Source organism: Carassius carassius, unplaced genomic scaffold (genome assembly GCF_963082965.1).
Source record: "Carassius carassius unplaced genomic scaffold, fCarCar2.1 SCAFFOLD_145, whole genome shotgun sequence".
Classification (NCBI taxonomy): Eukaryota; Metazoa; Chordata; class Actinopteri; order Cypriniformes; family Cyprinidae; genus Carassius; species Carassius carassius.
Window position 1 is genome coordinate 36,629 of NW_026775047.1, and position 24,372 is coordinate 61,000.

General features: G+C 50.0%; 10 non-coding genes and 1 pseudogene across 10 annotated transcripts; all 11 read right to left on the reverse strand.

Annotated features, from left to right (window-relative positions):
- Window positions 1-5,524: 5,524 nt before the first annotated feature.
- On the reverse strand, window positions 5,525-5,688 carry LOC132134489 (U1 spliceosomal RNA). The gene has a single exon (XR_009429615.1). It is a non-coding gene; the product is annotated as a U1 spliceosomal RNA (small nuclear RNA).
- A 352-nt stretch (window positions 5,689-6,040) lies between these two features.
- On the reverse strand, window positions 6,041-6,231 carry LOC132134479 (U2 spliceosomal RNA). The gene has a single exon (XR_009429610.1). It is a non-coding gene; the product is annotated as a U2 spliceosomal RNA (small nuclear RNA).
- A 2,568-nt stretch (window positions 6,232-8,799) lies between these two features.
- On the reverse strand, window positions 8,800-8,963 carry LOC132134471 (U1 spliceosomal RNA). Its single transcript, XR_009429602.1, has one exon. It is a non-coding gene; the product is annotated as a U1 spliceosomal RNA (small nuclear RNA).
- A 352-nt stretch (window positions 8,964-9,315) lies between these two features.
- Window positions 9,316-9,506, reverse strand: LOC132134480 (U2 spliceosomal RNA). The gene has a single exon (XR_009429611.1). It is a non-coding gene; the product is annotated as a U2 spliceosomal RNA (small nuclear RNA).
- A 2,060-nt stretch (window positions 9,507-11,566) lies between these two features.
- LOC132134490 (U1 spliceosomal RNA) lies at window positions 11,567-11,730 on the reverse strand. The gene has a single exon (XR_009429616.1). It is a non-coding gene; the product is annotated as a U1 spliceosomal RNA (small nuclear RNA).
- Window positions 11,731-12,082: 352 nt separating this feature from the next.
- LOC132134481 (U2 spliceosomal RNA) lies at window positions 12,083-12,273 on the reverse strand. The gene has a single exon (XR_009429612.1). It is a non-coding gene; the product is annotated as a U2 spliceosomal RNA (small nuclear RNA).
- A 1,722-nt stretch (window positions 12,274-13,995) lies between these two features.
- On the reverse strand, window positions 13,996-14,159 carry LOC132134472 (U1 spliceosomal RNA). Its single transcript, XR_009429603.1, has one exon. It is a non-coding gene; the product is annotated as a U1 spliceosomal RNA (small nuclear RNA).
- Window positions 14,160-14,511: 352 nt separating this feature from the next.
- On the reverse strand, window positions 14,512-14,686 carry LOC132134486 (U2 spliceosomal RNA; annotated as a pseudogene).
- Window positions 14,687-22,853: 8,167 nt separating this feature from the next.
- LOC132134491 (U1 spliceosomal RNA) lies at window positions 22,854-23,017 on the reverse strand. Its single transcript, XR_009429617.1, has one exon. It is a non-coding gene; the product is annotated as a U1 spliceosomal RNA (small nuclear RNA).
- A 640-nt stretch (window positions 23,018-23,657) lies between these two features.
- Window positions 23,658-23,821, reverse strand: LOC132134468 (U1 spliceosomal RNA). Its single transcript, XR_009429599.1, has one exon. It is a non-coding gene; the product is annotated as a U1 spliceosomal RNA (small nuclear RNA).
- A 352-nt stretch (window positions 23,822-24,173) lies between these two features.
- On the reverse strand, window positions 24,174-24,363 carry LOC132134487 (U2 spliceosomal RNA). The gene has a single exon (XR_009429614.1). It is a non-coding gene; the product is annotated as a U2 spliceosomal RNA (small nuclear RNA).
- Between the last annotated feature and the right edge of the window lie 9 nt (window positions 24,364-24,372).

A 24,372-nucleotide genomic window follows, 5' to 3' on the forward strand; every position in this document is an offset into this window, starting at 1 on the left:
GTAGTACCCTCCCCCGTCTGCAACGTCACCGGGCCTCGCCCCGATCGGCCTGACGCTGGCTCTGCGGCGACAGAGAGTACGGCATCGCTCGTAACTCCCAAACGGTTCGTCGCAGAGCCACGTGCCTTATGTCATCGGAATCCTTGGCTCGAGCCGAACGAGATGCAGGTCTCAGATTGGCTCGTCGCTCTGACGAAATTTTCGGGTATTTTGGGATTTTGTCGAAAACCTTCTTTTGCAAACTAGCGGCAGGTATTTGGCCCAGTCCCACCCAGATCAGCACAGAATGCTTCTCTGGAGTCTGACTGTCAATAATCATCCAAAAAAAGTGGAAATTTCCATTCACCTTGGCGAGGGGACCTCAAAACGTGCCAAGGTGGTGTGGCCGAGGTGGCTCAAATGGCTATAACTCCAGGAAGGAGTGAGATCCCTTCACCCAAATCGGCACACCTGTGCAGGGGCTCAGTCAGCGGTCAGGTGTAAAAGGGCGCTGCGACAGGCCACTAGGTGGTGCTGTAAGCGGAAAAATAAGAAAATTGAAATGTAAAAGGACCATCAAACAAAGATGGAAACACCTGAAACGCTGTGTGATGGTAGTACCCTCCCCCGTCTGCAACGTCACCGGGCCTCGCCCCGATCGGCCTGACGCTGGCTCTGCGGCGACAGAGAGTACGGCATCGCTCGTAACTCCCAAACGGTTCGTCGCAGAGCCACGTGCCTTATGTCATCGGAATCCTTGGCTCGAGCCGAACGAGATGCAGGTCTCAGATTGGCTCGTCGCTCTGACGAAATTTTCGGGTATTTGGGATTTTGTCGAAAACCTTCTTTTGCAAACTAGCGGCAGGTATTTGGCCCAGTCCCACCCAGATCAGCACAGAATGCTTCTCTGGAGTCTGACTGTCAATAATCGTCCAAAAAAAGTGGAAATTTCCATTCACCTTGGCGAGGGGACCTCAAAACGTGCCAAGGTGGTGTGGCCGAGGTGGCTCAAATGGCTATAACTCCAGGAAGGAGTGAGATCCCTTCACCCAAATCGGCACACCTGTGCAGGGGCTCAGTCAGCGGTCAGGTGTAAAAGGGCGCTGCGACAGGCCACTAGGTGGCGCTGTAAGCGGAAAAATAAGAAAATTGAAATGTAAAAGGACCATCAAACAAAGATGGAAACACCTGAAACGCTGTGTGATGGTAGTACCCTCCCCCGTCTGCAACGTCACCGGGCCTCGCCCCGATCGGCCTGACGCTGGCTCTGCGGCGACAGAGAGTACGGCATCGCTCGTAACTCCCAAACGGTTCGTCGCAGAGCCACGTGCCTTATGTCATCGGAATCCTTGGCTCGAGCCGAACGAGATGCAGGTCTCAGATTGGCTCGTCGCTCTGACGAAATTTTCGGGTATTTGGGATTTTGTCGAAAACCTTCTTTTGCAAACTAGCGGCAGGTATTTGGCCCAGTCCCACCCAGATCAGCACAGAATGCTTCTCTGGAGTCTGACTGTCAATAATCGTCCAAAAAAAGTGGAAATTTCCATTCACCTTGGCGAGGGGACCTCAAAACGTGCCAAGGTGGTGTGGCCGAGGTGGCTCAAATGGCTATAACTCCAGGAAGGAGTGAGATCCCTTCACCCAAATCGGCACACCTCTGCAGGGGCTCAGTCAGCGGTCAGGTGTAAAAGGGCGCTGCGACAGGCCACTAGGTGGCGCTGTAAGCGGAAAAATAAGAAAATTGAAATGTAAAAGGACCATCAAACAAAGATGGAAACACCTGAAACGCTGTGTGATGGTAGTACCCTCCCCCGTCTGCAACGTCACCGGGCCTCGCCCCGATCGGCCTGACGCTGGCTCTGCGGCGACAGAGAGTACGGCATCGCTCGTAACTCCCAAACGGTTCGTCGCAGAGCCACGTGCCTTATGTCATCGGAATCCTTGGCTCGAGCCGAACGAGATGCAGGTCTCAGATTGGCTCGTCGCTCTGACGAAATTTTCGGGTATTTTGGATTTTTTCGAAAACCTTCTTTTGCAAACTAGCGGCAGGTATTTGGCCCAGTCCCACCCAGATCAGCACAGAATGCTTCTCTGGAGTCTGACTGTCAATAATTGTCCAAAAAAAGTGGAAATTTCCATTCACCTTGGCGAGGGGACCTCAAAACGTGCCAAGGTGGTGTGGCCGAGGTGGCTCAAATGGCTATAACTCCAGGAAGGAGTGAGATCCCTTCACCCAAATCGGCACACCTGTGCAGGGGCTCAGTCAGCGGTCAGGTGTAAAAGGGCGCTGCGACAGGCCACTAGGTGGCGCTGTAAGCGGAAAAATAAGAAAATTGAAATGTAAAAGGACCATCAAACAAAGATGGAAACACCTGAAACGCTGTGTGATGGTAGTACCCTCCCCCGTCTGCAACGTCACCGGGCCTCGCCCCGATCGGCCTGACGCTGGCTCTGCGGCGACAGAGAGTACGGCATCGCTCGTAACTCCCAAACGGTTCGTCACAGAGCCACGTGCCTTATGTCATCGGAATCCTTGGCTCGAGCCGAACGAGATGCAGGTCTCAGATTGGCTCGTCGCTCTGACGAAATTTTCGGGTATTTGGGATTTTGTCGAAAACCTTCTTTTGCAAACTAGCGGCAGGTATTTGGCCCAGTCCCACCCAGATCAGCACAGAATGCTTCTCTGGAGTCTGACTGTCAATAATCGTCCAAAAAAAGTGGAAATTTCCATTCACCTTGGCGAGGGGACCTCAAAACGTGCCAAGGTGGTGTGGCCGAGGTGGCTCAAATGGCTATAACTCCAGGAAGGAGTGAGATCCCTTCACCCAAATCGGCACACCTGTGCAGGGGCTCAGTCAGCGGTCAGGTGTAAAAGGGCGCTGCGACAGGCCACTAGGTGGCGCTGTAAGCGGAAAAATAAGAAAATTGAAATGTAAAAGGACCATCAAACAAAGATGGAAACACCTGAAACGCTGTGTGATGGTAGTACCCTCCCCCGTCTGCAACGTCACCGGGCCTCGCCCCGATCGGCCTGACGCTAGCTCTGCGGCGACAGAGAGTACGGCATCGCTCGTAACTCCCAAACGGTTCGTCGCAGAGCCACGTGCCTTATGTCATCGGAATCCTTGGCTCGAGCCGAACGAGATGCAGGTCTCAGATTGGCTCGTCGCTCTGACGAAATTTTCGGGTATTTTGGATTTTTTCGAAAACCTTCTTTTGCAAACTAGCGGCAGGTATTTGGCCCAGTCCCACCCAGATCAGCACAGAATGCTTCTCTGGAGTCTGACTGTCAATAATCGTCCAAAAAAAGTGGAAATTTCCATTCACCTTGGCGAGGGGACCTCAAAACGTGCCAAGGTGGTGTGGCCGAGGTGGCTCAAATGGCTATAACTCCAGGAAGGAGTGAGATCCCTTCACCCAAATCGGCACACCTGTGCAGGGGCTCAGTCAGCGGTCAGGTGTAAAAGGGCGCTGCGACAGGCCACTAGGTGGCGCTGTAAGCGGAAAAATAAGAAAATTGAAATGTAAAAGGACCATCAAACAAAGATGGAAACACCTGAAACGCTGTGTGATGGTAGTACCCTCCCCCGTCTGCAACGTCACCGGGCCTCGCCCCGATCGGCCTGACGCTAGCTCTGCGGCGACAGAGAGTACGGCATCGCTCGTAACTCCCAAACGGTTCGTCGCAGAGCCACGTGCCTTATGTCATCGGAATCCTTGGCTCGAGCCGAACGAGATGCAGGTCTCAGATTGGCTCGTCGCTCTGACGAAATTTTCGGGTATTTTGGATTTTTTCGAAAACCTTCTTTTGCAAACTAGCGGCAGGTATTTGGCCCAGTCCCACCCAGATCAGCACAGAATGCTTCTCTGGAGTCTGACTGTCAATAATCGTCCAAAAAAAGTGGAAATTTCCATTCACCTTGGCGAGGGGACCTCAAAACGTGCCAAGGTGGTGTGGCCGAGGTGGCTCAAATGGCTATAACTCCAGGAAGGAGTGAGATCCCTTCACCCAAATCGGCACACCTGTGCAGGGGCTCAGTCAGCGGTCAGGTGTAAAAGGGCGATGCGACAGGCCACTAGGTGGCGCTGTAAGCGGAAAAATAAGAAAATTGAAATGTAAAAGGACCATCAAACAAAGATGGAAACACCTGAAACGCTGTGTGATGGTAGTACCCTCCCCCGTCTGCAACGTCACCGGGCCTCGCCCCGATCGGCCTGACGCTGGCTCTGCGGCGACAGAGAGTACGGCATCGCTCGTAACTCCCAAACGGTTCGTCGCAGAGCCACGTGCCTTATGTCATCGGAATCCTTGGCTCGAGCCGAACGAGATGCAGGTCTCAGATTGGCTCGTCGCTCTGACGAAATTTTCGGGTATTTGGGATTTTGTCGAAAACCTTCTTTTGCAAACTAGCGGCAGGTATTTGGCCCAGTCTCACCCAGATCAGCACAGAATGCTTCTCTGGAGTCTGACTGTCAATAATCATCCAAAAAAAGTGGAAATTTCCATTCACCTTGGCGAGGGGACCTCAAAACGTGCCAAGGTGGTGTGGCCGAGGTGGCTCAAATGGCTATAACTCAAGGAAGGAGTGAGATCCCTTCACCCAAATCGGCACACCTGTGCAGAGGCTCAGTCAGCGGTCAGGTGTAAAAGGGCGCTGCGACAGGCCACTAGGTGGCGCTGTAAGCGGAAAAATAAGAAAAATGAAATGTAAAAGGACCATCAAACAAAGATGGAAACACCTGAAACGCTGTGTGATGGTAGTACCCTCCCCCGTCTGCAACGTCACCGGGCCTCGCCCCGATCGGCCTGACGCTGGCTCTGCGGCGACAGAGAGTACAGCATCGCTCGTAACTCCCAAACGGTTCGTCGCAAAGCCACGTGCCTTATCTCATCGGAATCCTTGGCTCGAGCCGAACGAGATGCAGGTCTCAGATTGGCTCGTCGCTCTGACAAAATTTTCGGGTATTTGGGATTTTGTCGAAAACCTTCTTTTGCAAACTAGCGGCAGGTATTTGGCCCAGTCCCACCCAGATCAGCACAGAATGCTTCTCTGGAGTCTGACTGTCAATAATCATCCAAAAAAAGTGGAAATGTCCATTCACCTTGGCGAGGGGACCTCAAAACGTGCCAAGGTGGTGTGGCCGAGGTGGCTCAAATGGCTATAACTCCAGGAAGGAGTGAGATCCCTTCACCCAAATCGGCACACCTGTGCAGGGGCTCAGTCAGCGGTCAGGTGTAAAAGGGCGCTGCAACAGGCCACTAGGTGGCGCTGTAAGCGGAAAAAAACTAATATGATTTGAAAAAGCACAACGAAAAACAAACATGGAGACAGCTACAGCTAGGCTGCAGTCAATCCAATCGACTTGCAAAGTGAGGTCTGTGCAAAATTCGAACTAAACCACACACCAGGGACTGATATTTCAAGAGCGTAAGTGATTTTGTTTCATGAGCTCAAAACACATACCCAGCATGTGGCAGGACTCATCATTCTGAAACTGAAAAGTAACTGAGATAGATCTTTCTGCTTTGTTTCACCAGTTAATTCAGGGGAGAGCGCGAACGCAGTCCCCCACTACCATAAATTATGCAGTCGAGATTCCCACATTTGGGGAATTCGCAGGGGTCAGCATGGCCGTAGTGCAATGGACAAGCCTCGCCCTGGGTGAACCGCCTTCTTGATCATGGTGTCTCCCCTGCCAGGTAAGTATGAAGACCCAAGCAGCCAGCCAGAGGTACAATTTGCGTCTCTACCATCCTCACCAACGGTTAGCCCTCCGTAAACCCCAACAAAGGAAGGATGGGCGACTTCCATTACTGGCCTGGAAACTGCTTCCCAACGCTGGTTTTAGTTGACTCCCTTTAACCAAACACACCGAATTCGATACATCACCTCGTCAGTGAAAGTCTCCGAGACCTCAGGTGGGAGCATCGTTAGTGGAAGAGTCCAACACCTCAGGGGGGTGCCTCAGAAGTGAGTCCGCAATAAACCACAGGACCTGCAAAGGCAGACCTCATTACTTGCTCTGCTATTCGTCACAATAAATGGCATTCCCGAAAAAGGGAAAGCACACCGTTCCTGGAGACACTGCAATACCAGGCCGATGCTTGGAATGGACGGAGCAAGCCCCGGCTCCAGCTCCGTGATCTAAAAATCCATTTAATATGTAGTCCCCGGATGGGGGACGTATCAGATATTAAACTGATAAGAACAGATACTACACTTGATCTTAGCCAAAAGGCCGAGAAGCGATGTTGATTTGATGCAGCGGGGAAGAAGCCGGACACGACGATGCCCATCTCGGCTTTGGTAAGTCTGGGAGACCTGAAAAGCTGTGTGATGGTAGTACCCTCCCCCGTCTGCAACGTCACCGGGCCTCGCCCCGATCGGCCTGACGCTGGCTCTGCAGCGACAGAGAGTACGGCATCGCTCGTAATTCCCAAACGGTTCGTCACAAAGCCACGTGCCTTATGTCATCGGAATCCTTGGCTCGAGCCGAACGAGATGCAGGTCTCAGATTGGCTCGTCACTCTGACGAAATTTTCGGGTATTTGGGATTTTGTCGAAAACCGTCTTTTGCAAACTAGCGGCAGGTATTTGGCCCAGTCTCACCCAGATCAGCACAGAATGCTTCTCTGGAGTCTGACTGTCAATAATCATCCAAAAAAAGTGGAAATTTCCATTCACCTTGGCGAGGGGACCTCAAAACGTGCCAAGGTGGTGTGGCCGAGGTGGCTCAAATGGCTATAACTCCAGGACGGAGTGAGATCCCTTCACCCAAATCGGCACACCTGTGCAGGGGCTCAGTCAGCGGTCAGGTGTAAAAGGGCGCTGCGACAGGCCACTAGGTGGTGCTGTAAGCGGAAAAATAAGAAAAATGAAATGTAAAAGGACCATCAAACAAAGATGGAAACACCTGAAAAGCTGTGTGATGGTAGTACCCTCCCCCGTCTGCAACGTCACCGGGCCTCGCCCCGATCGGCCTGACGCTGGCTCTGCAGCGACAGAGAGTACGGCATCGCTCGTAATTCCCAAACGGTTCATCACAAAGCCACGTGCCTTATGTCATCAGGTGTAAAAGGGCGCTGCGACAGGCCACTAGGTGGCGCTGTAAGCGGAAAAATAAGAAAAATGAAATGTAAAAGGACCATCAAACAAAGATGGAAACACCTGAAACGCTGTGTGATGGTAGTACCCTCCCCCGTCTGCAACGTCACCGGGCCTCGCCCCGATCGGCCTGACGCTGGCTCTGCGGCGACAGAGAGTACGGCATCGCTCGTAACTCCCAAACGGTTCGTCGCAAAGCCACGTGCCTTATCTCATCGGAATCCTTGGCTCGAGCCGAACGAGATGCAGGTCTCAGATTGGCTCGTCGCTCTGACGAAATTTTCGGGTATTTGGGATTTTGTCGAAAACCTTCTTTTGCAAACTAGCGGCAGGTATTTGGCCCAGTCCCACCCAGATCAGCACAGCATGCTTCTCTGGAGTCTGACTGTCAATAATCATCCAAAAAAAGTGGAAATTTCCATTCACCTTGGCGAGGGGACCTCAAAACGTGCCAAGGTGGTGTGGCCGAGGTGGCTCAAATGGCTATAACTCCAGGAAGGAGTGAGATCCCTTCACCCAAATCGGCACACCTGTGCAGGGGCTCAGTCAGCGGTCAGGTGTAAAAGGGCGCTGCGACAGGCCACTAGGTGGTGCTGTAAGCGGAAAAATAAGAAAAATGAAATGTAAAAGGACCATCAAACAAAGATGGAAACACCTGAAAAGCTGTGTGATGGTAGTACCCTCCCCCGTCTGCAACGTCACCGGGCCTCGCCCCGATCGGCCTGACGCTGGCTCTGCAGCGACAGAGAGTACGGCATCGCTCGTAATTCCCAAACGGTTCGTCACAAAGCCACGTGCCTTATGTCATCAGGTGTAAAAGGGCGCTGCGACAGGCCACTAGGTGGCGCTGTAAGCGGAAAAATAAGAAAAATGAAATGTAAAAGGACCATCAAACAAAGATGGAAACACCTGAAACGCTGTGTGATGGTAGTACCCTCCCCCGTCTGCAACGTCACCGGGCCTCGCGCCGATCGGCCTGACGCTGGCTCTGCGGCGACAGAGAGTACGGCATCGCTCGTAACTCCCAAACGGTTCGTCGCAAAGCCACGTGCCTTATCTCATCGGAATCCTTGGCTCGAGCCGAACGAGATGCAGGTCTCAGATTGGCTCGTCGCTCTGACGAAATTTTCGGGTATTTGGGATTTTGTCGAAAACCTTCTTTTGCAAACTAGCGGCAGGTATTTGGCCCAGTCCCACCCAGATCAGCACAGCATGCTTCTCTGGAGTCTGACTGTCAATAATCATCCAAAAAAAGTGGAAATTTCCATTCACCTTGGCGAGGGGACCTCAAAACGTGCCAAGGTGGTGTGGCCGAGGTGGCTCAAATGGCTATAACTCCAGGAAGGAGTGAGATCCCTTCACCCAAATCGGCACACCTGTGCAGGGGCTCAGTCAGCGGTCAGGTGTAAAAGGGCGCTGCAACAGGCCACTAGGTGGCGCTGTAAGCGGAAAAAAACTAATATGATTTGAAAAAGCACAACGAAAAACAAACATGGAGACAGCTACAGCTAGGCTGCAGTCAATCCAATCGACTTGCAAAGTGAGGTCTTTGCTAAATTCGAACTAAACCACACACCAGGGACCGATATTTCAAGAGCGTAAGTGATTTTGTTTCATGAGCTCAAAACACATACCCAGCATGTGGCAGGACTCATCATTCTGAAACTGAAAAGTAACTGAGATAGATCTTTCTGCTTTGTTTCACCAGTTAATTCAGGGGAGAGCGCGAACGCAGTCCCCCACTACCATAAATAATGCAGTCGAGATTCCCACATTTGGGGAATTCGCAGGGATCAGCATGGCCGTAGTGCAATGGACAAGCCTCGCCCTGGGTGAACCGCCTTCTTGATCATGGTGTCTCCCCTGCCAGGTAAGTATGAAGACCCAAGCAGCCAGCCAGAGGTACAATTTGCGTCTCTACCATCCTCACCAACGGTTAGCCCTCCGTAAACCCCAACAAAGGAAGGATGGGCGACTTCCATTACTGGCCTGGAAACTGCTTCCCAACGCTGGTTTTAGTTGACTCCCTTTAACCAAACACACCGAATTCGATACATCACCTCGTCAGTGAAAGTCTCCGAGACCTCAGGTGGGAGCATCGTTAGTGGAAGAGTCCAACACCTCAGGGGGGTGCCTCAGAAGTGAGTCCGCAATAAACCACAGGACCTGCAAAGGCAGACCTCATTACTTGCTCTGCTATTCGTCACAATAAATGGCATTCCCGAAAAAGGGAAAGCACACCGTTCCTGGAGACACTGCAATACCAGGCCGATGCTTGGAATGGACGGAGCAAGCCCCGGCTCCAGCTCCGTGATCTAAAAATCCATTTAATATGTAGTCCCCGGATGGGGGACGTATCAGATATTAAACTGATAAGAACAGATACTACACTTGATCTTAGCCAAAAGGCCGAGAAGCGATGTTGATTTGATGCAGCGGGGAAGAAGCCGGACACGACGATGCCCATCTCGGCTTTGGTAAGTCTGGGAGACCTGAAAAGCTGTGTGATGGTAGTACCCTCCCCCGTCTGCAACGTCACCGGGCCTCGCCCCGATCGGCCTGACGCTGGCTCTGCGGCGACAGAGAGTACGGCATCGCTCGTAACTCCCAAACGGTTCGTCGCAGAGCCACGTGCCTTATGTCATCGGAATCCTTGGCTCGAGCCGAACGAGATGCAGGTCTCAGATTGGCTCGTCGCTCTGACGAAATTTTCGGGTATTTGGGATTTTGTCGAAAACCTTCTTTTGCAAACTAGCGGCAGGTATTTGGCCCAGTCCCACCCAGATCAGCACAGAATGCTTCTCTGGAGTCTGACTGTCAATAATCGTCCAAAAAAAGTGGAAATTTCCATTCACCTTGGCGAGGGGACCTCAAAACGTGCCAAGGTGGTGTGGCCGAGGTGGCTCAAATGGCTATAACTCCAGGAAGGAGTGAGATCCCTTCACCCAAATCGGCACACCTGTGCAGGGGCTCAGTCAGCGGTCAGGTGTAAAAGGGCGCTGCGACAGGCCACTAGGTGGCGCTGTAAGCGGAAAAATAAGAAAATTGAAATGTAAAAGGACCATCAAACAAAGATGGAAACACCTGAAACGCTGTGTGATGGTAGTACCCTCCCCCGTCTGCAACGTCACCGGGCCTCGCCCCGATCGGCCTGACGCTGGCTCTGCGGCGACAGAGAGTACGGCATCGCTCGTAACTCCCAAACGGTTCGTCGCAGAGCCACGTGCCTTATGTCATCGGAATCCTTGGCTCGAGCCGAACGAGATGCAGGTCTCAGATTGGCTCGTCGCTCTGACGAAATTTTCGGGTATTTGGGATTTTGTCGAAAACCTTCTTTTGCAAACTAGCGGCAGGTATTTGGCCCAGTCTCACCCAGATCAGCACAGAATGCTTCTCTGGAGTCTGACTGTCAATAATCATCCAAAAAAAGTGGAAATTTCCATTCACCTTGGCGAGGGGACCTCAAAACGTGCCAAGGTGGTGTGGCCGAGGTGGCTCAAATGGCTATAACTCAAGGAAGGAGTGAGATCCCTTCACCCAAATCGGCACACCTGTGCAGGGGCTCAGTCAGCGGTCAGGTGTAAAAGGGCGCTGCGACAGGCCACTAGGTGGCGCTGTAAGCGGAAAAATAAGAAAAATGAAATGTAAAAGGACCATCAAACAAAGATGGAAACACCTGAAACGCTGTGTGATGGTAGTACCCTCCCCCGTCTGCAACGTCACCGGGCCTCGCCCCGATCGGCCTGACGCTGGCTCTGCGGCGACAGAGAGTACGGCATCGCTCGTAACTCCCAAACGGTTCGTCGCAAAGCCACGTGCCTTATCTCATCGGAATCCTTGGCTCGAGCCGAACGAGATGCAGGTCTCAGATTGGCTCGTCGCTCTGACAAAATTTTCGGGTATTTGGGATTTTGTCGAAAACCTTCTTTTGCAAACTAGCGGCAGGTATTTGGCCCAGTCCCACCCAGATCAGCACAGAATGCTTCTCTGGAGTCTGACTGTCAATAATCATCCAAAAAAAGTGGAAATGTCCATTCACCTTGGCGAGGGGACCTCAAAACGTGCCAAGGTGGTGTGGCCGAGGTGGCTCAAATGGCTATAACTCCAGGAAGGAGTGAGATCCCTTCACCCAAATCGGCACACCTGTGCAGGGGCTCAGTCAGCGGTCAGGTGTAAAAGGGCGCTGCAACAGGCCACTAGGTGGCGCTGTAAGCGGAAAAAAACTAATATGATTTGAAAAAGCACAACGAAAAACAAACATGGAGACAGCTACAGCTAGGCTGCAGTCAATCCAATCGACTTGCAAAGTGAGGTCTGTGCAAAATTCGAACTAAACCACACACAAGGGACCGATATTTCAAGAGCGTAAGTGATTTTGTTTCATGAGCTCAAAACACATACCCAGCATGTGGCAGGACTCATCATTCTGAAACTGAAAAGTAACTGAGATAGATCTTTCTGCTTTGTTTCACCAGTTAATTCAGGGGAGAGCGCGAACGCAGTCCCCCACTACCATAAATTATGCAGTCGAGATTCCCACATTTGGGGAATTCGCAGGGGTCAGCATGGCCGTAGTGCAATGGACAAGCCTCGCCCTGGGTGAACCGCCTTCTTGATCATGGTGTCTCCCCTGCCAGGTAAGTATGAAGACCCAAGCAGCCAGCCAGAGGTACAATTTGCGTCTCTACCATCCTCACCAACGGTTAGCCCTCCGTAAACCCCAACAAAGGAAGGATGGGCGACTTCCATTACTGGCCTGGAAACTGCTTCCCAACGCTGGTTTTAGTTGACTCCCTTTAACCAAACACACCGAATTCGATACATCACCTCGTCAGTGAAAGTCTCCGAGACCTCAGGTGGGAGCATCGTTAGTGGAAGAGTCCAACACCTCAGGGGGGTGCCTCAGAAGTGAGTCCGCAATAAACCACAGGACCTGCAAAGGCAGACCTTATTACTTGCTCTGCTATTCGTCACAATAAATGGCATTCCCGAAAAAGGGAAAGCACACCGTTCCTGGAGACACTGCAATACCAGGCCGATGCTTGGAATGGACGGAGCAAGCCCCGGCTCCAGCTCCGTGATCTAAAAATCCATTTAATATGTAGTCCCCGGATGGGGGACGTATCAGATATTAAACTGATAAGAACAGATACTACTCTTGATCTTAGCCAAAAGGCCGAGAAGCGATGTTGATTTGATGCAGCGGGGAAGAAGCCGGACACGACGATGCCCATCTCGGCTTTGGTAAGTCTGGGAGACCTGAAAAGCTGTGTGATGGTAGTACCCTCCCCCGTCTGCAACGTCACCGGGCCTCGCCCCGATCGGCCTGACGCTGGCTCTGCAGCGACAGAGAGTACGGCATCGCTCGTAATTCCCAAACGGTTCGTCACAAAGCCACGTGCCTTATGTCATCGGAATCCTTGGCTTGAGCCGAACGAGATGCAGGTCTCAGATTGGCTCGTCGCTCTGACGAAATTTTCGGGTATTTGGGATCTTGTCGAAAACCGTCTTTTGCAAACTAGCGGCAGGTATTTGGCCCAGTCTCACCCAGATCAGCACAGAATGCTTCTCTGGATTCTGACTGTCAATAATCATCCAAAAAAAGTGGAAATTTCCATTCACCTTGGCGAGGGGACCTCAAAACGTGCCAAGGTGGTGTGGCCGAGGTGGCTCAAATGGCTATAACTCCAGGAAGGAGTGAGATCCCTTCACCCAAATCGGCACACCTGTGCAGGGGCTCAGTCAGCGGTCAGGTGTAAAAGGGCGCTGCGACAGGCCACTAGGTGGCGCTGTAAGCGGAAAAATAAGAAAAATGAAATGTAAAAGGACCATCAAACAAAGATGGAAACACCTGAAAAGCTGTGTGATGGTAGTACCCTCCCCCGTCTGCAACGTCACCGGGCCTCGCCCCGATCGGCCTGACGCTGGCTCTGCAGCGACAGAGAGTACGGCATCGCTCGTAATTCCCAAACGGTTCGTCACAAAGCCACGTGCCTTATGTCATCAGGTGTAAAAGGGCGCTGCGACAGGCCACTAGGTGGCGCTGTAAGCGGAAAAATAAGAAAAATGAAATGTAAAAGGACCATCAAACAAAGATGGAAACACCTGAAACGCTGTGTGATGGTAGTACCCTCCCCCGTCTGCAACGTCACCGGGCCTCGCCCCGATCGGCCTGACGCTGGCTCTGCGGCGACAGAGAGTACGGCATCGCTCGTAACTCCCAAACGGTTCGTCGCAAAGCCACGTGCCTTATCTCATCGGAATCCTTGGCTCGAGCCGAACGAGATGCAGGTCTCAGATTGGCTCGTCGCTCTGACGAAATTTTCGGGTATTTGGGATTTTGTCGAAAACCTTCTTTTGCAAACTAGCGGCAGGTATTTGGCCCAGTCCCACCCAGATCAGCACAGCATGCTTCTCTGGAGTCTGACTGTCAATAATCATCCAAAAAAAGTGGAAATTTCCATTCACCTTGGCGAGGGGACCTCAAAACGTGCCAAGGTGGTGTGGCCGAGGTGGCTCAAATGGCTATAACTCCAGGAAGGAGTGAGATCCCTTCACCCAAATCGGCACACCTGTGCAGGGGCTCAGTCAGCGGTCAGGTGTAAAAGGGCGCTGCAACAGGCCACTAGGTGGCGCTGTAAGCGGAAAAAAACTAATATGATTTGAAAAAGCACAACGAAAAACAAACATGGAGACAGCTACAGCTAGGCTGCAGTCAATCCAATCGACTTGCAAAGTGAGGTCTTTGCAAAATTCGAACTAAACCACACACCAGGGACCGATATTTCAAGAGCGTAAGTGATTTTGTTTCATGAGCTCAAAACACATACCCAGCATGTGGCAGGACTCATCATTCTGAAACTGAAAAGTAACTGAGATAGATCTTTCTGCTTTGTTTCACCAGTTAATTCAGGGGAGAGCGCGAACGCAGTCCCCCACTACCATAAATAATGCAGTCGAGATTCCCACATTTGGGGAATTCGCAGGGATCAGCATGGCCGTAGTGCAATGGACAAGCCTCGCCCTGGGTGAACCGCCTTCTTGATCATGGTGTCTCCCCTGCCAGGTAAGTATGAAGACCCAAGCAGCCAGCCAGAGGTACAATTTGCGTCTCTACCATCCTCACCAACGGTTAGCCCTCCGTAAACCCCAACAAAGGAAGGATGGGCGACTTCCATTACTGGCCTGGAAACTGCTTCCCAACGCTGGTTTTAGTTGACTCCCTTTAACCAAACACACCGAATTCGATACATCACCTCGTCAGTGAAAGTCTCCGAGACCTCAGGTGGGAGCATCGTTAGTGGAAGAGTCCAACACCTCAGGGGGGTGCCTCAGAAGTGAGTCCGCAATAAACCACAGGACCTGCAAAGGCAGACCTCATTACTTGCTCTGCTATTCGTCACAATAAATGGCATTCCCGAAAAAGGGAAAGCACACCGTTCCTGGAGACACTGCAATACCAGGCCGATGCTTGGAATGGACGGAGCAAGCCCCGGCTCCAGCTCCGTGATCTAAAAATCCATTTAATATGTAGTCCCCGGATGGGGGACGTATCAGATATTAAACTGATAAGAACAGATTTTTTCTTTCGAAAAAGTTTTATTGTCACCATTTACATTTTTTCCATTTGCATTTTTACTTTCACACACATTTTTTTTTTTTCAAGCACACATTAAAACAAGCCATATAATATATAATAAATACACATGGTAAAATGAAAGAAACAATCATTGTTAAAAAAAATTGATTAAACCACAGTGTTTTGCTTGTTTTTAAAAGTCCATATTTGAGGTGTGTTTAAAAGGTGCGATCGGTTTCAAAAGTAAAATACAAATTTAAAAAAGCAAACAAGCCTCATATGCATGTTAATAAAACCAATTTCATTAATAAAACACAATAAAAACCAATTTATAGGATAAAAACCACATAAAAAAAAAACATCTGTTGTGCAAGACCGGGGGTGAGTCCTTATCAAGTCGGTCTTCACCCCACTCTCCAGAACAGGGACATGAGATGCTGCTTTACAGGCTCAGCGGAGATCCCCTCTCCTCCGGCCCGCTGGCCCGCTGTTCCCGTAGCCAGAATGGTGAGGGTGCATCTACGGGCAGCCAGGGTCGGTGCCTGCCGGGACCCTCTCTGTGCGGCCCCGGCCCCCCCGTCCGAATATCGTCGTCCGGTACCCCTGCAGCATTGATGTTACCTTTAGCTCGCATGCATGGAGGGTTACCGTAACGCGTTTCCCCACCAGCAGGTTTCTGGTGGCCCAGATGGCATCCTTGATGACGTTGAGGGTGAGCCAGAGCGAGGTGAATTCCTGTGCTGTCATGTCCTTCAAGCCCCGGCCCACCCCAAGGATGGCGAGCTGGTACCCGAACTGGGCCCCACCTGCTGGTAGGCACGGGAAATACAAGGGGCCGGTCTTGGCCCACAGGTCCCGCGCAGCACCGCACTCCCAGAGTAGGTGGTGGACGGTCTCCGGGGAATTGCAGCCGGACCGAGGGCAGATGGGGTTTTTGGCCATGCCTCTGGAGTGCATAACCGCCCTGACCGGGAGGATCTCATGAGCCACCATCCATGATAAATCCTTGTGCCTGTTCTGGAGAGCGGGGTGAGCAGCGTTCCTCCAAACTTGTTTGGCCTCACCTAGTGTGAGGCCTGGAACTGGACTCACCCGTTCCCGGTCCTGCACAACAGAAATGAGAGACTTGTGTTTAGTTAAAATGGTGACATCTTCACTCTCTAAAAGATATTTCTTTAAAAAAATTTTTATAAAACTGTACTCTTTAGGCAAGTTAAAAGACACTGGGGTTTTCAAGTCTACTGGTAAAATTTTCAATGTTCTTAGGTAAGACCCCATCCAAAATCGCACCATTGCAGCCGTCTTGTTTTCTTTGGATGGGGTCATGGCATAACTAATGTGCAGGGCGGTGAAGCGGCTGCCTAAAAACAGGTGGGGGTCTGGGAGGCCTTTTCCACCGTTCTCTGGCCTTTTCTTGATGGTCTCCCTCTTCAGGCGCTCCCACTTGGACCCCCACAGGAAATAAAACACCGCCCTCTCCAGTCTCACCAGGAACCGCCGAGGGGGGCTAAAAACAGAACAGACAAGTAAAATCAGAGGTAAAATCACAGATTTAAAAATTAAAATTTTACCTTCAATTGTCAACTGTCTTAGTCCCCAAAACCCCAGTCTTTTCCTAGCTTTCCCTAGCAAGTCAGTCCAGTTGTCTCGTCCACCTCCGTCTTTATCAAATTTAACGCCTAAAATCTTAAAATCATTGTCTTTAAAAACCAAATCAAGTCCTCCTGTGTCCGCGTCTCCCCACGGCCCGAAGAGCTGGGCCTCGGACTTGTTTCTATTGAGTTTGGCGCCCGAGGCCCGACCGTACCAGTCAGTCAAGTCCAGTGCTCTTCGTATGGATAAAAGGTCCGTGGCTAAAAGAGTTACGTCGTCCATGTATAAAGCACAGGTCGCCGTCAGTCCACCCGTCCCAGGAACGTCCAGTCCTTTGATCCATTTGTCCCTTCTCAAGATCTGTGCCAGTGGCTCAATGCAAGCCACATACAGAAGAGGAGATAAAGGACATCCCTGACGGACACCACTGTGTATGTTCACAGCTTTGGAAAGATGCCCATTTATTAGAATTTTGCTGACTATTCCCTTGTACAGCAGTCCCACCCAGGCTATAAACCTCTCTGGAAACCCCATTTTATCCAGTACCTGGAAGAGGTACTGGTGCGAGACTCGATCAAATGCTTTTTCAAAATCTAAATTTAGGACTACTAGCCGAATATTTCTGTCTCTCGCGTAACAGATGGCGTCTCTAATCAGCACTAGGTTGTCTGTTATCTTTCTTCCGGGCACAGCAGAAGCTTGATCCGGGTGGATCACGTCCTCTAAAACAGTCGACATGCGTGTCGCTAAAATCTTACTAAAAAGTTTACCATCGAAATTTAAAAGCGTGATTGGTCTCCAATTTTTTAAGTCAGTCCTGTCCCCTTTTTTGTACAGTAAAGACACTATCCCTATCCTAAAACTGTCGGGTAGTCTGTCAAGAGTCTCAAAGTTGTTAAAAACAGCCAATAATTCATGTGCTAAAATATCCCAAAAAGTAAGATAAAACTCTAGGGGAAGTCCATCTGCTCCTGGGGACTTCCCCTTTTTAAAACCTTTAAGAGCTTTATGTAATTCTAAAATATTAAAATCTTGGGATAAAAACTTATTTTGGCCATTAACATTCTTGACTAAAAAATTTAAAACTTCCCTTGCCGTATCGTCGTGTACATCTTTTTTACAATACAAATCCTCATAAAATCCCTCTACATTTTTTAAAATCTCTTCTGTTGTGTTTGCATCCCTCCCTCCTACCTTAACACTGGTTATTGCCCCTCCCCTTGTTATTATCTTTTTAAAAAAGTAACTTGTACACTTTTCACCTTCCTCTATTTCTCTTTCTTTGCTTCTTAAAATAACACCTTTACTTTGGATACGAGATAAAACTGACATTTCTTTTTTTACATCTGTTATTTCTTGGCTAAAATCAAAACCATTATTTAAAAGATTAAAATATCTTTGTAATCTTTTTTGCAACCCCATCATGCATCTCTTTTCCCTATTCTTTTTATCTTTCCCTACCTTCCTAAAAAACTGTCTTGTCCGGTCCTTTACCATTTCCCACCACTGTGCACGTGTCTCATAAAAGTCTTGGAGGGTCTGCCATTGGCTGAACTGCTCCCTATATTCTCTAACCACTTCTTCATCCACCAATAGGGAACAGTTCAGCTTCCACATCCCTCCTCCTACCGTCACACCCGGGGAAAGTGAAAGGGTGCAAGACAGCATCATGTGATCAGAAAAAAAGAGAGGGGTCAATGTTGCATCGGTTGGCGGGCAGTCCCTTGTAAAAACATAGTCAATTCGAGAGGCTCTGGCGCCATCACCACTGAACCAGGTGAAGCCCTCCTCTCTTTGATGCAGTTGTTTAAAACAGTCAACTAACTTAAAATCCTTGACTAAATTTTGTAATAAAACCGATGTCTTATCGACCTTAAAATCTTCTCCTACTCTCTTCCTATCTGTTTTGGTAAAACACAGTTAAAATCCCCTGCTACTATTAGGGGAGCCCTGCCTAACATGTGGGGCTGCAGGTCTTCTAAAAGCTCATACCTGTCATTTTTTTCTGTAAAACCATACACGTTAAGAACCTTAAAATCTCTCCCTAAAAAAGTCAGGTTTGCTAAAAGAGCCCGCCCTTCCCTCACCACAGTGCTATCCTTCACCGTGATGTTTGAATTTTTTATTAAAATAGCGACACCATCATTCTTGTTGAAGTTAGAGCCACTCCATATTGAGGGCCCCATGGTCCACATCTCCTCCAACTTCCTGTGGTTACTTAAAAAGGGCAGAGCACACTCTTGCAGTAAAAACAAATCTGACTTAAAAGACTTTAAAAGGGATAAAATGCTCTGTGCTCGCAAGGTGGACCTCACACTTCTTACATTTATGGTAGAGATAGTGAGGGCCATGAGCAGTATGGTTAAAACAGTATGAGACATTTAAACAGAAGACTAAAAGACTACAAAAATATGCTTAAAATCATGTTTTATCTTGTTTCACCTGCTCTTCCTTTCTCCCAGATGAACTGGGGCCCGGAGAGCAGGTGCTCGACACATCGGGTGCTACAGAGAAACCCTCTTGTAACTCCCTAGGCGACGATGTTCTTAGCTTGATGTGCAAAAAGGAAACCTCATTTGGGGATTCTAGGGGCCACATACGTTCTTGATCTTCCAAATCGGAACTATCAAGCCGCTGTGCTGCCCTAGCTTTTTTCTCCTCTGTTTCCACCAGAGGAGATCCCGCAGGTCTTTTTTGCACTTGAGCATTTGGGAGTGAACACTCAAATTCACTCCCACTGGATTCCTGCACCAAATCTGACACCGTTTCTAGGGAAGAGCTTGTTTCTTCCTCGCTCACTTCTCCTTCCGTGACTTTTTCCAGTTCAATATCTGACTCCGCCCCTGTGGCCGCCCCACTTCCTCCTTCCTGCCCAATCCCTGAGGCCGGCTGGGGATTTGAAATTCCCGCCAAAACCTCAGGGACCGCCTCCTCTTTCCTTTGTTCATTCGTTTGTTGCCCATGTGGGGCGGCCATTTTGAGCTTGTTGGCAAAACTTTTAGGGCAGTCTCTGTAGAGATGGTTTGTTTCTCCACAAAGATTACACCGTCTGCCATTGGTACAATCATCAAAACTGTGACCAATTTCTCTACACTTCCCACATATTAACTCTTGGCATGCTTCAGCGAGATGACCAAACCTGCAACACTTCCTGCAGAGTTTGGGCATTCCTTGATAATGTATGTAGCCTCTGTTCTCTCCGAGCACAATCATGGAAGGCAGATGTTTCAGGCCCTGGTAGCCCCCAGCGTCTTCCCATTGTTTAATGGGAATTCGCCAGGAGCATGTCCAAATGCCATCTTCATCCAACACTTTGACAGGCTGGCCTCGAACAGTGCAAAATCTACCCAACCAAACACAAATATCATCTCCAGTCACTGTTTCATTGAACATCCTGACAATCACAGTTTTAAGTGTGTTATCCGAAAGTTTCTCGACAGTGAACATGGAGAACTGGGCTTTAACTGAATCAAACCTTTGCCAAAAGTCATTAAGCAGGGAAGCGGTTTTAAAACTGACATCAAATCCTTTGTTCAAGGGCAGAGTCATCAAACAATTCAGGTCGTCAGATCTAAAAGCTAAGGTCTTTTGGATCAGCTTCCTTGAAAAGTCCATACGGGACATTCCAAGGAGCTTCCCCTCAACCTGCCTGAATAAAAAACGCACGCTGTGGTGCCTCCGCACGCCGACACGGGCAGCCGACATGATGGAGGCACCAACAGCCTTAAAACAACAATAAATACAACAATAAATAACCAAATAAATAATTAAAAGACCTTACCTTAAAACTTGTTGGAGCCCGAAGCAGCAGAATTCAATGTACCTCTCGAAGTTGTGTGACTCAAGATATAAAAAGATCTCAAGTCAGGAAACCTCCAAGAGGCGATCGCAGTCTCAACCGTCCGACAAGATACGTGATCTTAGCCAAAAGGCCGAGAAGCGATGTTGATTTGATGCAGCGGGGAAGAAGCCGGACACGACGATGCCCATCTCGGCTTTGGTAAGTCTGGGAGACCTGAAAAGCTGTGTGATGGTAGTACCCTCCCCCGTCTGCAACGTCACCGGGCCTCGCCCCGATCGGCCTGACGCTGGCTCTGCAGCGACAGAGAGTACGGCATCGCTCGTAATTCCCAAACGGTTCGTCACAAAGCCACGTGCCTTATGTCATCGGAATCCTTGGCTCGAGCCGAACGAGATGCAGGTCTCAGATTGGCTCGTCGCTCTGACGAAATTTTCGGGTATTTGGGATTTTGTCGAAAACCTTCTTTTGCAAACTAGCGGCAGGTATTTGGCCCAGTCCCACCCAGATCAGCACAGAATGCTTCTCTGGAGTCTGACTGTCAATAATCATCCAAAAAAAGTGGAAATTTCCATTCACCTTGGCGAGGGGACCTCAAAACGTGCCAAGGTGTTGTGGCCGAGTTGGCTCAAATGGCTATAACTCCAGGAAGGAGTGAGATCCCTTCACCCAAATCGGCACACCTGTGCAGGGGCTCAGTCAGCGGTCAGGTGTAAAAGGGCGCTGCGACAGGCCACTAGGTGGCGCTGTAAGCGGAAAAATAAGAAAACAGAAATGTAAAAGGACCATCAAACAAAGATGGAAACACCTGAAACACTGTGTGATGGTAGTACCCTCCCCCGTCTGCAACGTCACCGGGCCTCGCCCCGATCGGCCTGACGCTGGCTCTGCGGCGACAGAGAGTACGGCATCGCTCGCAACTCCCAAACGGTTCGTCGCAAAGCCACGTGCCTTATGTCATCGGAATCCTTGGCTCGAGCCGAACGAGATGCAGGTCTCAGATTGGCTTGTCGCTCTGACGAAATTTTCGGGTATTTGGGATTTTGTCGAAAACCTTCTTTTGCAAACTAGCGGCAGGTATTTGGCCCAGTCCCACCCAGATCAGCACAGAATGCTTCTCTGGAGTCTGACTGTCAATAATCATCCAAAAAAAGTGGAAATTTCCATTCACCTTGGCGAGGGGACCTCAAAACGTGCCAAGGTGTTGTGGCCGAGTTGGCTCAAATGGCTATAACTCCAGGAAGGAGTGAGATCCCTTCACCCAAATCGGCACACCTGTGCAGGGGCTCAGTCAGCGGTCAGGTGTAAAAGGGCGCTGCGACAGGCCACTAGGTGGCGCTGTAAGCGGAAAAATAAGAAAACAGAAATGTAAAAGGACCATCAAACAAAGATGGAAACACCTGAAACACTGTGTGATGGTAGTACCCTCCCCCGTCTGCAACGTCACCGGGCCTCGCCCCGATCGGCCTGACGCTGGCTCTGCGGCGACAGAGAGTACGGCATCGCTCGCAACTCCCAAACGGTTCGTCGCAAAGCCACGTGCCTTATGTCATCGGAATCCTTGGCTCGAGCCGAACGAGATGCAGGTCTCAGATTGGCTTGTCGCTCTGACGAAATTTTCGGGTATTTGGGATTTTGTCGAAAACCTTCTTTTGCAAACTAGCGGCAGGTATTTGGCCCAGTCCCACCCAGATCAGCACAGAATGCTTCTCTGGAGTCTGACTGTCAATAATCATCCAAAAAAAGTGGAAATTTCCATTCACCTTGGCGAGGGGACCTCAAAACGTGCCAAGGTGGTGTGGCCGAGGTGGCTCAAATGGCTATAACTCCAGGAAGGAGTGAGATCCCTTCACCCAAATCGGCACACCTGTGCAGGGGCTCAGTCAGCGGTCAGGTGTAAAAGGGTGCTGCGACAGGCCACTAGGTGGCGCTGTAAGCGGAAAAATAAGAAAAATGAAATGTAAAAGGACCATCAAACAAAGATGGAAACACCTGAAACGCTGTGTGATGGTAGTACCCTCCCCCGTCTGCAACGTCACCGGGCCTCGCCCCGATCGGCCTGACGCTGGCTCTGCGGCGACAGAGAGTACGGCATCGCTCGTAACTCCCAAACGGTTCGTCGCAAAGCCACGTGCCTTATGTCATCGGAATCCTTGGCTCGAGCCGAACGAGATGCAGGTCTCAGATTGGCTCGTCGCTCTGACGAAATTTTCGGGTATTTGGGATTTTGTCGAAAACCTTCTTTTGCAAACTAGCGGCAGGTATTTGGCCCAGTCCCACCCAGATCAGCACAGCATGCTTCTCTGGAGTCTGACTGTCAATAATCATCCAAAAAAAGTGGAAATTTCCATTCACCTTGGCGAGGGGACCTCAAAACGTGCCAAGGTGGTGTGGCCGAGGTGGCTCAAATGGCTATAACTCCAGGAAGGAGTGAGATCCCTTCACCCAAATCGGCACACCTGTGCAGGGGCTCAGTCAGCGGTCAGGTGTAAAAGGGCGCTGCAACAGGCCACTAGGTGGCGCTGTAAGCGGAAAAAAACTAATATGATTTGAAAAAGCACAACGAAAAACAAACATGGAGACAGCTACAGCTAGGCTGCAGTCAATCCAATCGACTTGCAAAGTGAGGTCTGTGCAAAATTCGAACTAAACCACACACCAGGGACCGATATTTCAAGAGCGTAAGTGATTTTGTTTCATGAGCTCAAAACACATACCCAGCATGTGGCAGGACTCATCATTCTGAAACTGAAAAGTAACTGAGATAGATCTTTCTGCTTTGTTTCACCAGTTAATTCAGGGGAGAGCGCGAACGCAGTCCCCCACTACCATAAATTATGCAGTCGAGATTCCCACATTTGGGGAATTCGCAGGGGTCAGCATGGCCGTAGTGCAATGGACAAGCCTCGCCCTGGGTGAACCGCCTTCTTGATCATGGTGTCTCCCCTGCCAGGTAAGTATGAAGACCCAAGCAGCCAGGCAGGTCTCAGATTGGCTCGTCGCTCTGACGAAATTTTCGGGTATTTGGGATTTTGTCGAAAACCTTCTTTTGCAAACTAGCGGCAGGTATTTGGCCCAGTCCCACCCAGATCAGCACAGCATGCTTCTCTGGAGTCTGACTGTCAATAATCATCCAAAAAAAGTGGAAATTTCCATTCACCTTGGCGAGGGGACCTCAAAACGTGCCAAGGTGGTGTGGCCGAGGTGGCTCAAATGGCTATAACTCCAGGAAGGAGTGAGATCCCTTCACCCAAATCGGCACACCTGTGCAGGGGCTCAGTCAGCGGTCAGGTGTAAAAGGGCGCTGCAACAGGCCACTAGGTGGCGCTGTAAGCGGAAAAAACTAATATGATTTGAAAAAGCACAACGAAAAACAAACATGGAGACAGCTACAGCTAGGCTGCAGTCAATCCAATCGACTTGCAAAGTGAGGTCTGTGCAAAATTCGAACTAAACCACACACCAGGGACCGATATTTCAAGAGCGTAAGTGATTTTGTTTCATGAGCTCAGAACACATACCCAGCATGTGGCAGGACTCATCATTCTGAAACTGATAAGTAACTGAGATAGATCTCTCTGCTATGTTTCACCAGTTAATTCAGGGGAGAGCGCGAACGCAGTCCCCCACTACCATAAATTATGCAGTCGAGATTCCCACATTTGGGGAATTCGCAGGGGTCAGCATGGCCGTAGTGCAATGGACAAGCCTCGCCCTGGGTGAACCGCCTTCTTGATCATGGTGTCTCCCCTGCCAGGTAAGTATGAAGACCCAAGCAGCCAGCCAGAGGTACAATTTGCGTCTCTACCATCCTCACCAACGGTTAGCCCTCCGTAAACCCCAACAAAGGAAGGATGGGCGACTTCCATTACTGGCCTGGAAACTGCTTCCCAACGCTGGTTTTAGTTGACTCCCTTTAACCAAACACACCGAATTCGATACATCACCTCGTCAGTGAAAGTCTCCGAGACCTCAGGTGGGAGCATCGTTAGTGGAAGAGTCCAACACCTCAGCGGGGTGCCTCAGAAGTGAGTCCGCAATAAACCACAGGACCTGCAAAGGCAGACCTCATTACTTGCTCTGCTATTCGTCACAATAAATGGCATTCCCGAAAAAGGGAAAGCACACCGTTCCTGGAGACACTGCAATACCAGGCCGATGCGTGGAATGGACGGAGCAAGCCCCGGCTCCAGCTCCGTGATCTAAAAATCCATTTAATATGTAGTCCCCGGATGGGGGACGTATCAGATATTAAACTGATAAGAACAGATTTTTTTTTTTTTTTTTTTGACTGGTTTTATTGATATTTAATCAAA